Source organism: Bombus huntii, chromosome 16 (assembly GCF_024542735.1).
Source record: "Bombus huntii isolate Logan2020A chromosome 16, iyBomHunt1.1, whole genome shotgun sequence".
Classification (NCBI taxonomy): Eukaryota; Metazoa; Arthropoda; class Insecta; order Hymenoptera; family Apidae; genus Bombus; species Bombus huntii.
The window spans coordinates 6,908,917-6,922,976 of NC_066253.1; the positions used below are offsets into that span (position 1 = coordinate 6,908,917).

The 14,060-nt window shown below is 37.0% G+C and overlaps 1 protein-coding gene across 17 annotated transcripts in view; it reads right to left on the bottom strand.

Annotated features, from left to right (window-relative positions):
• The window catches only part of LOC126874694 (protein qui-1-like), an 89,236-nt gene that overhangs the window by 64,428 nt on the left and 10,748 nt on the right, over positions 1 to 14,060 (bottom strand). The window lies entirely within an intron of this gene.

Below are 14,060 nucleotides of genomic sequence, written 5' to 3' on the forward strand. Positions count from 1 at the left end.
TACAAACTGCAGAAGACGCTTCTCCTTATTTCGCCATTTGCCGCGTAGCAAGCCACACTAATCACTTTAGAAACGTGCTTACGCCATGGTTAAGGGACAATTTAGTCTCTAGTAAGAAACTTTATTACTGCTAAACATATTACCTACGATTTAACAGCTCTTTGACCACTTGTCGTATTTGGCTAAACTCGACGCATCATGTGTATAAGGCGGTGTCCTGAATTAGAATGTTCTAAAACAGCGTTTCTTTGTGATTTTTTTTTACGAGGGAAAGAAAGAAACGAAGTTATTGAATTTCGAGGTATGGTTTTATATATATTTAACGAACACAAAAAGATTTTTTTTTAAGTAAAAGAAACGATTATAACAGATTTTTAAGCCTATTTCGTAGGCGTGTTGTAGCTGCAGTCTTCAATCAGCGGGAAAGATCCACCTTGTAATTCTTGAGTGAAACAAAAGACCAAAAAAGAATTAAATTATTATATATTTTTCTTCTGGGTGAATTAAACAACGGCAGAAAAAAATGTGAAATTAAAAATTTTGGCGGGTTTAAAGAAAATGTGTTTAAAAAGAAATAAACTTTAGGGTGCTATAGCAATTATTTAAATAAACTTTTTTCTGCCGTTGTTTAGTTCACTCAGAAGAAAAATATATAATAATTTAGTCCTTTTTTGGTTTTTCGTTTCAGTCAAAAATTACGAGCTGGATCTTTCACGCCGATTGAAAACTGCAGCCCATGAAATAGACTTAGAAATCTGCTATAATTTCTTTTTTACTTCAAAAAAAAATGTTTTTGTGTTCGTTAAATATATATAAAACCATACCTCAAAATTCAATAACTTCGTTTCTTTGTTTCCCTCCTAAAAAAAAATTACAAAAAACCCTGTTCTAGGACATTCCAATTCAGGAGACCCCGATAAGTAGATAAATATTAGGTGGTCCGAAAAGTTTCTTTCGTTTCACGAGGAAATAATAGACGCGCCACATTTTCTCTTTTAGACTATTTTATTGAATCACGCGTGATCCGTTTTGTTCTATCGAAACGATAGATTGAAACACAGAATGCTGGGCATCTATAATTTCCTTATAAAACGAAATACATACATAAATATACATATATATACAGGGTGGTTGGTAACTGGTGGTACAAGCGGAAAGGGGGTGATTCTACGCGAAAAAAGAAGTCGAAAATATAGAATAAAGATTTTTCGTTGGAGGCTTTGTTTTCGAGAAAATCGACTTTGAATTTTCGCTCGGTACGCGTCAACTTTATCACGTCTCGTTATAACGGATCTCACTGTAGATCGTTGTGTCGATGGAAAAATTAAAAAAAAAATCTTTATTCTATATTTTCGACTTCTTTTTTCGCGTAGAATCACCCTCTTTCCGCTTGTACCACCAGTTACCAACCACCCTGTATATACATACATGAATATACTGGGTTGGCAACTAAGTAATTGCGGAGTTTGTCAATATCACCTAATGACAAAATCCGCAATCACTTAGTTGCCAACCTAATATATTTAACCCCTTAACCTACAATTTACGTTCGAGAATTTTGGGCCGAAAACGTAAACAAACTATTATATATTATATTATATATTATATTTGGTCCGATCATGGTACTACAGGCTGTGCCCGTAGTTATAGGTTAAGAGGTTAACTAACGCGTATTCTACGAAAAATAAGTGTCCATATCTTCTTCCAGGAGAAGTTTGGAAAAGTACATTTACACCGACAGGTCTATGAGTATTTGTACTCTTCCAAACACCGTGGGTCTTTAATGTTGATAATAGTCGTTCTATTTGATACAGACTGTTCCAAAGTGTATACACCAAGTGTATATACACGCTCTGAATGATAAATTTAGCATTGACCAAGGTAGAAGTAAGATTCCAACTGCAAATTCAAGAGGAGAGACATGGAATTTTTGTAATTAACGCGAGTGCTCAAATTGATGGTCGTGCTGATTCAGACAACGTGATCCGATAGACCATCGCGTCACGAGCGTGGCTGGGAGGTGCAGTATCTTGTTGAAGATAAAAAGATTGCTGCTCGCCTTTAAAAGCGTGTCACGAGTACGTGGTGTGACAAATTCCTGCAGCGGAGCTCGTGCATAGCGTGCGTAAATTATTTATTTTTTCAAACATACGTACAATAAGATTCGCGTAATGTTACATTTTCAATTCATTCTACGTTTCAATTCATTTTGCAAAGACCTCTGGTCGGTGAATGCGTTACGTATGAAACGCTAGTTTCGATAAATCTTGGACGTGTGACGACGTGCCTGGTACGTACTGAACATTAGCATGATTATCACGGCATAATTGAAATGTGGACAGAAGATCTCAGTGTCGAGAGTACAAGAGATTACACGAGTGACGCTGAGATCGGAAATCCAGGTCAGATGAGACGGCGGTCTATTATGCTCGAGGGTGCTGATGAAAGATTGCTGGGGAATTTGGTTAACGAGCAGTTCTGGCGAACAATTATACCAGGTTAAATCGATCCGTTCTAATCGGATCCATCGATTAACGAGATTCAACGAAGAAAAAGGGAAACGAGTCGTTTCACATCCGAGTGACTCGTTAAGACGGAAATTCCTGGTGCTTCGCAGCATTTCAAAGAACAGTAATATCTCTGTTGTTTCATCGATGCTTAATTGCACGACCGAGTTACCGCACAGATATCTGTGCGATCCACTAATCGACAATATAGTTTAACACGCTGACTGCCACGTCATGGGTGTCTCGTCACCCATATTCGGGTGACAATCAAGTTTCCCATGGTGTCTCGTCACCCATATTCGGGTGACGACCAAGTTTCCCATGGTGTCTCGTCACCCATATTCGGGTGACGACCAAGTTTCCCATGGTATCGCGTCACCCATATTCGGGTGACAACCAAGTTTCCCATGGTGTCGTGTCACCCATATTCGGGTGACAACCAAGTTTCCCATGGTGTCGCGTCACCCATATTCGGGTGACAATGAAGTTTTCGATGGTGTCGCGTCACCCGAATTCGGCTGATGATTACTTGCGAAGGATCGTCGTAGGTATTTGAAAAGATATTCCACAGGAAGTAATAAAACTATTGAATTGTTATAAAAGTAATACGAAAATGAAGTAATACGAGTAATGAATTCATTAAGAAAATTATTTAACTAAACTTTAAAGCATTCTATACAAAGCTGAGTTTGTTCGAGACAATTTCGACAATAAGTTGTTTTCTTTAAATTCTCATGTGTCTTTGATCGGTCCGTTCGACGTCTTTTACCTGCATAGTTTGCACGCATGTCTAATACTTCTTTCGCAATCATTTTTCCGAACGGCGATATTATGCTGACTCCGTCGAAGACAAGGATTTTTTGTATTTTCAGACAACCCTAATAATTTTCCAGCTAAATAATTCTCTAACTCTTCTAATATTTACATCCTTCCTTGTTGCAATCTTCTGATACAAGTAAGTTTATTATTTCGTCATCAACGAACAGCTCGAACACATCATATGGATTGACATGGCCAGGTAATTGCCTAATGAGGTCGTCTGTCTCAGGAAAAGGAAATGACTTCTGCCGACCACTAAATTCATTCCATTAGCCAAATTGAATTGTACTTTCCTCGGTATCGTCAGTTCTTCTTTCTTCCTCAATGACCAATTCTTGCAAAATCTCGTCAACAGTATCTTCATTATATTCGCTATCACTACGACTGCACTTATCAATATCCGAATCAGAATCAGACGATGTGATTCTATTTATATTTCTATTTCTAGGAAATCTGATTTCTTCCTTATCGCTGCTATCCGAATTTGTGTAAGCCTCGTAAAAGCTTTCTTCTTCACTGCTATTTGACTCACTAAGAAATAAGTTCTCCATTTTTTCTTTTCGACATTTTAATGAATTAAGGCAGAGATTTTAAGTTATCTAAAATATCAGTGGGAGTATGTATCTGGCAGAGTACGCTTGGTACAGCGGCACTCGTGACCCGAAGGAGATTTCATTGAAAATACGAGTAATTATTAATTAATAAACATTACTTACAAATATTGAAAATCATGATAATCTTCTGAAAGTTTGTCGTCTCGTTACGACTACTCTTTTTTGTATCGTCCATTAACGATATTACTACGTTTGCTGTAAAAAGGAGACGGCAATCTATTCCTGGAATATCGTAGAATAATTAAAATTTTAGTAGCTCGATGTTTCGTAACGTCTTACTTTTTTCACGTAGTTGATTAAACCGAACGTATCTATAGTAGCAACTATAAATACTCGAAAGCAATAAATGTTTTCGCAATCGGCTGCGCGAAGACTGTTAAAAACTCCAGACAATTTACACCTACACGGTACACAGTACCCATCTCTTTTCTAAAGCGAATATTCGTTTGCAGGAGAATTTCGGAATTCGAATAGTCTCATTCAAGTTGGCGAAATGAAGAAAGATAGATTACAAGAGATACGTAAAGCAAGGTCGATTAATTTTTGTCTGAGAAATTATAGAAAATGCAACACCTTGTTTTACATAGATATTAAATCCAACGAATCTGTAATAATGAGAAAAGTATGAAGAAAAGCGAAGCAACTACAAAAGGGGCCATATAAAAAGCGTGTCGACTAGCGAAAAGCGAAGAAACTGTGAAATAGAGGGTAAAGAAAACTCGGTAGAATGTGTCCTTAGTACCGTTAGCTGGGCTCATTGTTCTTCTTCCCACTTCGTTCCTTTCTTCCTTCCTTTTTATTTTTTCAAGCTACATCGGAGAAAGTTTGAAAAAGCGCGAGATAGAAGTTTCGAACAATACATTTCTTTGACAACAGTTTAGCCAGGTTTCGAATACTTCGTTCATGGCTTTCTATTTATACCTTTGCAGCATTTTCATCGATTGTGTAAACGAGTAAAAAAAATAACACTTTGTCAATGTATTAGCGAAGCTCGTAAGAAGCGAACAAAACATCAGTTTACATTTATTAACGCTAGAAACACCAGTCGGGTCATTTTGACCCATTAGCGAATCGATAAAAGTTACTGGTTTCGCTAATAACTACACCGCCAACTTTTATGCAAATTCACGTCTCCGACGGTATGATTTAAAAAGATCGAACTTCGATAACAAATTGTTTCACCTACCAGCTATTATACAGCACTGTACTTCAGTTTTTCATATATTTTACATATTTCCTCGTATTCTCTGCATTCCGTGGAATTTCGCACTTTCAAATTTCCCATAAATCCATGGAAATTCACAGTCTACTAATAACTACTCGAATTTGGATATTTTACATATTTTTCTATAACATATACAACTGTACCTTGTTGAGATATGCATAATTTTCTGTGCTGGACTAGGTTAAGTGCGTAGTAGAGATACTTGTACGTGAATATCAGTGCGTGGAAGTATGTGTGTCCGAAGCGTCTCGAAATCAGATGAATTTAAACTCCACAGTCGGTTAAGGGTCGTCGAAGAGTCGGTTTACAGTCGAGAAAGTGCTGAGACGCGTGCAAATGTGTATCGATGAATATATAAGGAATCGTCCATGAAATAAATACATTATTATTTTATTATTAATCCTCAGTGTAGATTTAGTGTTACTATAACATTATTTCGGCCTCGAAGATCCACAATACTCAACACACCTAATATGAAACTGAACGAGTATGCGAGAAACTCGGTCGACGACAGAATAAAATATTTCGTTAAAACGAAGGGACCAGCACATTCGCATTTCAGATTCGCTTGGAAATCTGTCGTCGAAAGCAGTCGATCGTTGTGTCTGAAAGCTTAGAAAAGTTTTCGATAGGCGATATTTAAATAGCGAAATGTTCTAGCGAAGATAAATTGAAAAATATTACTTTTCCACGATTTATCGTTGAACGTGTTTGTTTCCGAGTGGTCGAAAGAGACCTATCGTTGATTTTATTTCCTTCTTAATGCAATTGCAACTTGTTCGAGCAATATGCAGCATGTCGATGATGCTGTTATTGGCGACGACGATGATACGGAACTACATATATCGTGGCGACGATTACAAAGGAGACAACGATAATAAAAAATGTGTCCGATGTATTCGCTGTTTTCCTTGGGATCACGAAGAATCTGCTTTATGTGCATCATTCACACGTTCAACGTGTAGAAAACAAAGAAAATTAACATGTCGGGTTAACATTAGAATTTAAGGCGCGTAACGATTCTTCGTTTGAATTAGCCATCGTTTTACGAAACAGAGATTATATTTACGCGAATATACAAGATTTTACAAAATATTATGAATATTGAGTTTAATAAACGATAAGATTAACAAACGATAAGTTTAACTATTAATTAGATTAAAGAATAATAAGTTTAACGAACAATAAGAGTAACGAATAATATGTTTTACGAATAATAAATTTAACGAATAATGAGATTAACGATTAATAGGTTTTACGAATAACGAATTTAATTAACGCTATTAACAATGTTCCTCGGTTCAAACGAATCCACGGTCAACGGGATAACTCTTTACTATAAAAATACGATTGCTGAGATACTCGGTAAATTGCTCGATGTATCACTTTCCAAGGCGATCACACGAACGAATATCCGATGAAAATCTTTTTCGCTATACGACTGCATTTGTTTGTTATATGCTCGCTGGAGGCATCGAGAAGGTTCCAATCGTCGTTGCTAGGCAGTTTCTGCCAAGAGTTTGTTGTATACTCTTTGGAAGCATCGAGAAAGATCCAAACGCCGTTGCTAGGCAGTTTCTGTCTGGAGTTTGATTCCTAATACAACGTGTGTCCCATTATATCGACATCTCCAAAGTACAATTCTATGTGATTTCTAGGGAGAACTATACAACCGATCCACACCTTCGTCAGGCAAAACGTTTATCCCGTGACCGTGGCTACGTTCGGCGACCAGTTGTCACCTCGAACCCACTTTCGCTTTCACAAATATCGAACAATTACAAATGACAATTGCTTAATTACAGTTATGATAAAATCTAGGCTAAAGCATTAGAAGACTTTCCCAAAATTGCAAAGGGAAGGCTCCGGTTTTCCTTTCATCTCCGACAAATATATTACGATAGGAAATATTTCTTTGTTATTTTTCATTTAAATAAACATAATATCGCGTCTTTTTTTTTTATTGAAACAACTATGCGTTCGTCGTAGTAAAAACAAAGATTCTTGAGATTTCTTTGCTTTCGCTATTTTTCCAGGTGCACGTTCGTTACAATTTTTTACCATAACTTCGAGACGCTTGATCTTTCGCATAGTCGTCTATTAACACGCACGGTGTCTACCGATTTTATCGCGTTTCGACGTTAGTCTGGTCGAAGAAAAGGAAGCATGTTGCTCTTTCTGTGGAAGCTTTTAAAATCAGCTGTCTCGTAGCACATTCCGTGAATTGTTGAATCTTGTTATCGTAAACGCATGAAAATCAGCAGCCTAATCGTAAGCGTTTAAGCACTTTCGCGAAGCAGTATAAATGGTCGATTTAAAATATCGATCACCATTTAAACTTTCATATCTTCGTCGCCTGCTTCGCCTCCCATCGAATTCCAGCCCTATCTATCCCTCAATTTATCCATTATACTGTGTAATTTCCCTTGAAAGTTTCCTCGATCAATCCAGCCGCGGCGCATGGAAATACGAACGCGACGATAAAAGGTAAAAACGAGCGTATTCTCCTCTAACTGTTTTTCAATAGAGACCGCATTTTCCGGCAGGTTGCTACGAATGAAATATAAATCGATTGAGCACAAGCTGCAACCACACTGAATAGAAATGTTGTGCAAGCATTTCGCTGCTAATTCACGGATCGTCCGATCGCCGTTTCGTTCTCTTTTCAACGAATCACAGTATCATCGATCCAGCAGCCTTTTATTTTTACTTCTTCGTGCCAATTATTGAAAACCAGGCTGTTTTCGTCGTCAGTGGAATTTGTTACCGGATGCCAATCAACCAGCGTAGATAACTTCAATTATTCTCCTCAATCGACGGAATAATCCTGTCGTTTCGAAACCTTCCTTTTGTTCCATTTTTTTCCTTTTTTTCCAATATGAAAATATTTGTTCTGCCTATTTAAATCGCATCCACCGTTTATTATCATTAACCGCATCTTTGGTATTTTAACACTTAACCGACCGCTAGCGGTTCAACAGCATACGCACGTCCGACCGGCAGCTCAGGCGCAGATTCTCCCTGGCGCCGGGTCTGTTTCGCTTTAGACTCTCCAATGCCATTCTTTTCGTTTATCGCGAACGGTATGTTTTTCAAATTGGTATAAAACTGTGGGAGCTTACAAAGCAACGCAACTGACGTAGCCGAGCAAGGTACCTTAGCACTGAATAACAAATAACTGCTCAAATGATGAGAAAGATTGTTGGCGACAAAAAGCCGATTAATAGGCTATCGGTCGGTAAGCGTTGGCGACAAAAGCCGATTAATAGGCTATCGATCGGTAAGCGTTGGCGACAAAAGCCGATTAATCGGCTATCAGTCGTTAAAGTGTCAAATTCGATTTGTTAAATTTGTTCTTGATCTTATTTGCCTTGTTAGGCATCTCGGTGATTTCTATAGGGTGATTCTACGCGAAAAAAGAAGTCGAAGATATAGAATAAACATTTTTTTTTTTTTAATTTTTCCATCGAGACAACGATCTACAGTGAGATCCGTTATAACGAGACGCGATGAAGTGCACGCGTACCGAGCGAAAATTCAAAGTCGATTTTCTCGAAAACAAAGCCTCGAAGGAAAAATTTTTATTTTATATTTTCGACTTCTTTTTCGCGTAGAATCACCCCCTTTCCGTTTGTACCACCAGTTACCAACCATCCTGTATAATTGAGAATACAGTATTTATGCTTTATGCTCTACGTGTTCTATATCAAACTATGACCAAACCATGATTCTTCTTGTTTGTAAGTACTGTGTTTATAAAAGCGAACTGGTTTTTCCATTTTTCTTAACGATCTTGAATAAGTATTATTAGTGTGATTTTCAACAAATGTTGAAATACAATTGGCATTAATTTATTCTCCCTTTATTTCATAATATGTTCCGTTTTGAATTTTGTAAATATCATTCTTACATTTCTTTTATAATCTCTTTCTCAAAATTTGCTAATTTACATTAAAGGTAAAGTACAGTTATGTTATGTATTATGATATATATTATACAGGGTGGTTGGTAACTGGTGGTACAAGCGGAAAGGGGGTGATTCTACGCGAAAAAAGAAGTCGAAAATATAGAATACAAATTTCTTTTTAATTTTTCCATCGAGACAACGATCTACAGTGAGATCCGTTATAACGTACAGCACGCGTACCGAGCGAAAATTCAAAGTCGATTTTCTCGAAAACAAAGCCTCGAAGGAAAAATTTTTATTCTACATTTTCAACTGCTTTTTTCGCGGAGAATCACCCCCTTTCCGCTTGTACCACCAGTTACCACCCTGTATATTTTCCACACTGGACAATTATACGTTCGATCGCCAGTGGAACGTGGCAAGTTTCGCATCTTGGTGGATCCTTTTGTTCCACTAAGTACAAACGTGTTATTCTTGTGTGTCCTATTGGAAGTCGTGTTACAATCGTTTGTTCTCCTCTACCCAAAACACCTTTCCGTCTTTTCTTATTTACATTGCCCATGATTTTGTCCACGTTCGTTTATCTTCCCTTTTTCCAGCTAGTCGAGTTTTTCTTTTTCTTTGATTATTTTCGTCACGTCTTTCACGATATCTTCGTATACCGCGACTCCACTCGCTTCACTGTTTGTTCATCGACGCGTGGCTTCTGCTAATTCATTGCCTCTTACTCCTTGATAGGATGGTAATCGTGCAATGACAATGACACAACACGTACAATGATTCTCCATAAGCCAGCCCCTCTGGTTCCTTCTCGCAACAAAATCAAACGCCTCTTTTAAGAATCAAGTTTGATCAGGCGAAATTACCTCGTTCGTACCTTTAGGTAGATAGAAATGATTTTGCGAGAAAGCGCGCGTTTCTAGTCTCTCTGATAAGTCAGATACGCAAAATTCGATGGATGACACACACGCAGAGACTTGCGTAGCAACAGATAGACTTTCGTGACCGACTGTGTATTTTTGTTCTTTTATTATGGCCACACGCACCCGCACTAGGCCGCAATTTCACTTAATTATGGTTTCATCGTGACGCGCCATGCAGGACAAAGGCTTTAATTTCAAGGCGCAATCGATAACGCGAGAAATTCGTTGCCAGGCTGAAGAGCGTTTTCTACATCGGATTGCAGCGGGCTTGCATATAGTGCACTTAACATCAATAAAGCTAGCCTGATATTACCACGCAGAATACTATAACAACCAGCGAAATCTCGTGTAACATATTTAAGTTTCAATTGGAATTTAAATCAAGCACGCAAGTCATTTAACGATACGTCGCTGCAGAGAATTTATCCGACGTTTCGCAATCGAATTATATACGTTGTCGTTTCATATTTCTACGCTGGATTTTTTAATTTACACTTTTATAAATCCTAGTGTAACAGACTTGAACGATCACTTTGATTAGTCGGTCCGCTCGTGGAATTTTACATTTCAACATAAATGCATAAAGCTGACTCTATTAACATACTCGTAAACACGTGGCTGATCTGCACGAAATCAGTGACCCAAATATCGCGCATTTCCCCAGCGAACGCGGCAGATCAATCTGCGTATTAATTTCAACAAAATTCACCGGAGAACGTGTTTCTTTCGTCTCGTAGCCTGTTTCCATCGGTTACACGTCGCTTACTTTCCATATTTTATAGCCATCGTGCCATTCGCTATCCTCGTCTCCGCCGAGAGATATGAAAAGCTAAAAGCACCTTTTAAGTTTCAAATAATGATGGCATATTTTTCACTGCACTCGTTAAGTGGAAATAGCACCGATATCTACGCTCGACGTATACACCTTCCGTGATATATGGCTGCAGTGTACAGATCTGATGATATATAGCCCAATCATATCGATAGCGTGTAGTTAAGTAAGAAACGTAATCTCCTATCGTATGTGAGCTATGTACACTATGATTTAGAAGTTTAGAATTATTTTAAATTCAACAGCTGAAAATTGAAAAAAAAATAGATTTTAGTTTAAAACCTTGTTAGGTAAACGTTTATACGGTGTACTTAAACTATTTTTACAATATTTTCAGAAGCTTCTCTTACGTTGAAAATACATGTAACGTGCAAAGTGTTTAATGGGTTTCTGTATAACGCTTTTATCCGCGTTATAAAATTTTCAAAAATGTTGAAATATAGCAACGGATATAATTTATTAATCGCTGTCGCGACGATATTACGATAAAATGCACGAAGGTTTCAACGTTGAAACGTTTGTACGTACATCGCGGAATATCCGCAGGAAATTTCCTGATAACTGTAAAGTATATGAAAAATATTTGCTAAACTTTGTGAACACGAAACGTCATTTATATGATACGCCAAGGTATATTTATCTTCCATCGTCTCTGTATCCGTCTTTCATATTTTGCTTCTGAAATAAAATAGAATCCCGAGATACGCATAAGTTGTTCGCGACAAAAGATTTAAGTATCGGAGGAACAGGAGGGAAATTTAAGCAAAACAAAATACAGTAATGTCTCGATAATTATCGGCCATGACGTTCCTCGCAATTACCTGGTTGTCATCTCCATCGCTATAGGAGCCCTATTGTCGCTCAAGGAGCCATAGTCTTCCTCTTGACACACCGCGAAACTCGAGGAGCGAGTAGTGTAACTTAATACGAATTCAAGCGCTCACGAGACGATATTAATCCGATAATGAAAATGTTGTATTTTCAAAACTTTGTGAATTAAACTTTTACCAACGTCTTTGTGAGATCTTTCTGATTAAAGTAACACCAAACACGATATACTTTAAATCACATTTACCTATATATTTAATAGGCGAAAGAAAATAAGTTAGCGTCATTAACTAGTTAGCTGCTGCGACCTCGTTGAAATGCGTGTACCTAAAATGTGTCGCTAAAAGAAAGACGAGTATACTCGTCAAACACAGAGTATGCGTAACTGTTATAATATACAATTAAGTTGTGATGAAACGACTGTTTTATCTTTTAATTCTATTACTGACAGGGCTCGTCATAACACAAAATATTGCCATTTCTTCGTGACGAGTATACTCGTCATAAAACATCTAACTGGTTAAATAATCAGTTATGCTTCGAATTATATCGTGTTTGGTTTTGCTTTAACTCGTTGAAAAGGGTGTACCTAAAATGTGTCGCTAAAAGAAAGACGAGTATACTCGTCAAACACAGAGTATGCGTGACTGTTATAATATACAATTAAGTTGTGATGAAACGACTGTTCTATCTTTTAATTCTATTGCTGACAGGGTTCGTCATAACACAAAATATTGCCATTTTTTCATAACGAGTATACTCGTCATAAAACAGCTAACTGGCTAAATAAGCAGATGTGCTTCAAATTATATAGTGTTTGGTTTTATTTCAACTCATTGAAAAGCGTGTACCTAAAATGTGTCGTTAAAAGAAAGCAACGACGAGTATACTCGTCAAACACAGAGTATGCGTGACTGTTATAATGTACAATTAAGTTTTGATGAAACGACTGTTCTATCTTTTAATTCTATTGCTGACAGGGCCCGTCATAACACAAAATATTGCCATTTCTTCGTGACGAGTATACTCGTCATAAAACATCTAACTGGTTAAATAATCAGTTATGCTTCGAATTATATCGTGTTTGGTTTTGCTTTAACTCGTTGAAAAGCGTGTACCTAAAATGTGTCGTTAAAAGAAAGACGAGTATACTCGTCAAACACAGAGTATGCGTGACTGTTATAATGTACAATTAAGTTGTGATGAAACGACTGTTCTATCTTTTAATTCTATTGCTGACAGGGCTCGTCATAACACAAAATATTGCCATTTCTTCGTGACGAGTATACTCGTCATAAAACACCTAACTGGTTAAATAACCAGTTATGCTTCGAATTATATAGTGTTTGGGTTTACTTTAACTCGTTGAAAAGCGTGTACCTAAAATGTGTCGTTAAAAGAAAGACGAGTATACTCGTCAAACACAGAGTATGCGTGACTGTTATAATGTACAATTAAGTTGTGATGAAACGACTGTTCTATCTTTTAATTCTATTGCTGACAGGGCTCGTCATAACACAAAATATTGCCATTTCTTCGTGACGAGTATACTCGTCATAAAACACCTAACTGGTTAAATAACCAGTTATGCTTCGAATTATATCGTGTTTGATTCTGCTTTAACCAGAAAAATCTCACGACTGCATTTATAAAAATTTTACTCAACAAAAATTAGAAATAAAATGTCTCGTCGTTGAATAAGTATTGTTTAAACGATATGTTTCTTTTCATCAAGCCGACTCTCAGATCTGTTTCTCTTTCACTCGCGCTATTCTTCCGTACGTTCCGCAAAACACCGGGCCGTATCTATACTTAGAACCAAGTCCTGTACGCGATAATTGCTGGGCGTGGATCCCGATTTTCAAGCAATTATCGAGACATTGCTGTACACCTATATGAAGAAAAAGGCCGTATCGCAATTAGGGATAAAGAGGAAGAAGAAGAAGAAGAAAAAGGAAATAGAAGAGAGTTAAGGTAAGATCGGAAGGAGCCTTTTAGTTAAAACCTTTTCTTGCTTAAAAATCTACTGTACTATTAAATATTATTGTTGGAAAACTTACATATTTCCAAGCTACGATAAATGGTTGATGTTTTCATAAAATAGTAACAGTAATGGTAATAATACTTCATCATATATCAGACTTTACGTCCATTAGAAGGAGGTTCCTTGACCTTAAAACATACATTAAACATTACATTGCATATGGTATACAGTAATAATATACAGTATAATACAGTATATAGAGTATAATATACAATAATAATGTGATATGCACAAACATAAACTATAATACTTGTAATATTGTACAGTGGCTCTTCTTTAATTATATCGTACTATACTCATTGTTATATCATCTGACTTGAGTATACTAATTATTCTAGTAATAAAATCTCTTTTCTCGCCT